Source organism: Belonocnema kinseyi, chromosome 3, assembly GCF_010883055.1.
Source record: "Belonocnema kinseyi isolate 2016_QV_RU_SX_M_011 chromosome 3, B_treatae_v1, whole genome shotgun sequence".
In the NCBI taxonomy this organism is placed as follows: domain Eukaryota; kingdom Metazoa; phylum Arthropoda; class Insecta; order Hymenoptera; family Cynipidae; genus Belonocnema; species Belonocnema kinseyi.
Genome location: NC_046659.1, coordinates 64,061,397 through 64,065,716, shown reverse-complemented (window position 1 = coordinate 64,065,716; position 4,320 = coordinate 64,061,397).

Sequence of the window (4,320 nt, the reverse complement as noted above, 5' to 3'; positions counted from 1 at the left end):
ATAGTGTCTATCAACGATTTTAGATCTATTCAAAAATTACAGCCATAAATATTAGTTATTTTCATAATTATTACTGTACTAAATCAATGAAATATTATGTGCAATTTATGAATATTATTTTAAAGACTATGCGTCTTAGTTGTTCACTTTTACATCTATTTATTGAATTCTCATAAAAGAGAAGCGTTTACGATGATAACCAAACTCATATACGAACAGAAGAAATTTTAATGAAAGTCTTGGCTCGTACATTTGCTACGAAAAATATCCCCTTTGGAATTTAGGCCCACGATTTCCGGAAGGTTTCTGTCCTATACCATTGTGAAATAAAGACGAAATGTGGCGCGAACAAGGAAAATCGCAAATAAAGAATAACAGATATGAAAAACATCAGAGACGCAACGTCTTCAAGTTTTGATGCACAGGTTTCAACTCATTTCAATTGAGCAATTTGAAGTCTCGAATGCAAATATCCGAAAATCAATGATCTGAATTCTTTTCTTTTTCTGTATTTATTAATGTTAATTCAAGAATTATAGGGGTCAGAATTACTCAATTTCAAATGATTAAACACCTGTTGATGATATAATGAACCAAAGTTGAAAAATATTGATGAAATAAGTATATTTAGATTCCACATAGAGTTTCAACTTTCCTTGCTGGGTTGGTCACAACGAGACTCAGTCGAATATGTCAATTGAAATCTACCGATCGGATAATCAAATCGTCGCGTGCACGTTCAGTTGTTTAGGTTAAAAAATCGTGTTTGTCGAACATTTACATCAAAATTCCATTGGAATATCAGTTTAGAGTCAGTGATAATCAATACTTCGTAATAACTTATGAAAATTTCGATATGTTTTATGTTTAATTTCTATTTCTGGACATCAAGAATTCGACTTCATTTCACTATGGTGAAAATCGGAGCTTTGATATCTCCTCAAAATTGTGGACGCAGATTCCATAAGAGACATTTTCGTATTAAATTCGAAGACCAAATGAGTGTAGGAAATTTTTTGTAGAGTTGGTTATGTTTGATCGTAAATCGGTTACTTGAAATGTTCGTACGACCTTTTTGCCCAAGTGAACTTTTGGCGGGAAATCGCATTATAATAAAGACAGATTCTCATATTTATCATAGATTTTTTCAATATTCGTGACAAATTACAAACTTCTATTATATATCTATAGCTTCTGAACCATCTAAGGGCTTGACCACATCTTTCTCTGATTTTAATTCAACATTGTCATAACTGAAATTGTACGTTAGACAGGTTGGCCCAAGGTTAGGGAAAATTTGGAAATTAGGGAAAAGAGAGGGAAATATATTGATAAGGGAAAGTAGGCAATTCTGAAAAAAATCTACCAGAAATTAGGGAATGTAATTGCTTCCATCACAGCAATATGATATACCGGATTATCCCATTTGATCCCATTTATCTCCCAGGTTGTCCCAAGGATATCCCAAGGGATAACCTGTCGGATATCTCGCAAGGCGGAAATTTAGATATCCCTTATATATCCAGGATATCCCTGGGACGTTTCCCGGACATTCACATGTCCCAAGTAGGATATAAAAATCAATTAATATCCTTCTTGGGACATTTGAATATCCCGGAAGCGCCTCAGGGATACCCAAATTTCCGCTTTGCGGGATATCCGACGGGTCATCCCTGGGTTGTCCTTGGGACTACCTAGGAGATAAATGGGATCAAATGGGATATCCCGGCATATCCTATTGCAGTGAGGGCTGATTCCGTTTATAGAAGATTCAATGTTTAAAATGTTACCGGCTACTCAAATGTCTATAAAATTCGTCTTTTTCACTTAAAATTAATTTCTTGAACTATAAATTTAACTATTTCATTTGGAGATCCATAAGTTTAGTTGAAAATGCATCTCGTTGGTTACAAGTTTTACCACTTTGTTCAAAAGCTAATTTTTGTTGTTAAAAATTCAAGATTTTAACCGAAAATGTAGCTTCCATTTTTTGTTGATAATTGATCCTTTTTATTTGAAAATTTGTCTTTTGTGTTAGAAAACTAATCTTTTTGGTCGACATTTCCTTTCTGTAGTTTAAAATTTCACTGTTTAATTTGAAAATTAAAATTTTTTCTTATCAATTCATATTTTCAGGTCGAAAATTAAACTATTTTACAGTAAATGCGTTTTTAGGCATAAAGTTCCACAATTTAGCTGCCGAATCGAATAAGAGCATATCAATTCTTTTGGCGCGAGCGCAAATTAATCCTCACGGGCAAAATAAGAATTCTGAAACAATTTTTACTAAATTGAAGCAAATTTCTTAGAGTAATTGAATTCCCAAAAATTAATGTACTAAACAAATTTCGAAAACTACGGGAACTCATCCCACTCGAGACGAAAAAACGTATGTGCCCTTCTTCGATCCGGAACTTTTTCTTTCTTAATCAAAAAAATCTTTATTTGTTGAAAATTCGTCTTTTTGTTTGGAAAATTCAACTACTGTATAAAAAGTTAAATTTTTTTTCCAGATGAAAATTGATCCTTTTTGGTTATAAATTTAATTACTTTGTTAAAAAATCATTTTTTGATTACAGACTAGTTATATTGAAAATTCTTTATTTCATAATTTTGTTACTGACAATTCAACTTTTCCATTTTTTGTTTAATATTAATATTTTTTAGTTGATAATTCCTGTACTGTGTTGAAAATTCGTATTTTTTAGTAGAGAAATCATATTTGTAGGTTGAAAAGTAAACTATTTTGTTAAAAAATCATCTATTTGAATCTTGAAATTTGTTTGAAAATAGATTTTCTTTTTTTCGAATATTGAACTTTGGTGAAAGATTTAAATTTAACTATTTTCGTGGAAATTTAGGTTGTTTTTGTTTTTGAATTATCAACCATTATATTTTTCATTGAGAACTCATATTTTTGTTAAAAATTTAACTTTTTGGGTTGAAAATTAAACTGTTTTTTATTGAAGTTTAATCTTTTTTGTTTTAAAATTCGATTAGTTGGTTAAAAGTTCATCAATGTAGATAGAAATTCTAGTAATATGTAGGTTAATAATTCAACTCTTTTGTTAAAAAATCAAGCATCTTATTACAAATTATTTTTTGTTGTCGAAACTATATGTTTTGTTGAACATTCGCCGATTTGGACAGAAAATTCGTCCTTTACGATTGGAAATTTATATTTTTTTCTGTTTGTTACAATTTTAACTCGATAGGTACAAATAAGCATGCTCGGGTTTGGGAATTCGCCGCCCCTGGCTATTCGTAAAATGCCGCCTTTTTCTTTTATAGTTTTTTTTATAAAAGTAAGTAATATTTCAAAATTTGCCGCCCCTACATTTTTTCCGCCCTGGACCATGGCCCGGGCAACACCCTATATTCAATCCACGCCTGCAAATAAGACTATGTCATCATTTGGTTTTAATATTAAAAAGACGTAGGCGTTCTTTTTTGACATTGCCTATACAATTTAAAGAATTAACTTTCTTCTAAAAAATTCCATTACTATTTGGATTAATAATTCATCTTTTTAAGTTGAAATAAATAAATTTTAATTTGAAATTGTTTTATTGCGTTTATAAAAGATATTCTAGATTAAAAATGTAAATAAAGGAAAATGAATTTTTGGGCCAACCTGGTTAGACAAAAAAGATTGTTTCTATTCCTGGTGCTGGCAACCTTGTCCTGTATTGCAATGACGAATTCTTCCGTGTTTGGATACAGAACAACCTTTCTTAGCGAAATATTAGATGCCTGACTTTTCACTTCATTTTGATCTAACGTGATCAAAATACTTGATTCTTGTACCCCAGAGTCTCATCGCATGGCTTAGAAAGTCAATAATGCGTGGGTAGATTTTGTAAAGTTTTAAGACTTCAAGAAATAGTCATGCGGCATGGAAGGAAACGCTTGCTTGTAGTCAATGTATGCCATGTGTAAGTTCCTTTGATGCTTACGAGCTTGAGCCATGGCAACAGCGTTTATAGTGACTCGATCTTTACAGCCTCGTGAGTTTTTACAACATCCTTTTTGTTCTTCAGTAAGAATGTCATTCTCGTCGAAATGAAAATATACCTTATCTGCAATGATAGCTGTAAGACATTTAAAAAATGTTGGAAGACAGGCTATCGGTCGAAAGTCAGATGGATTTTGAGCGTCTGGTTTTTTTGGTATCATGTACCTAGTACCTTGGAGCATAAAACCTGGCATCAGATCTGGGTGTTCAATGATCTTCTGAAAACACCTTGCCAACGCAAGATGCACACTCGTCAGCTACTTGTACCAGAAGTTGTGCACCATATCCGGACCTGGAGCTTTCCA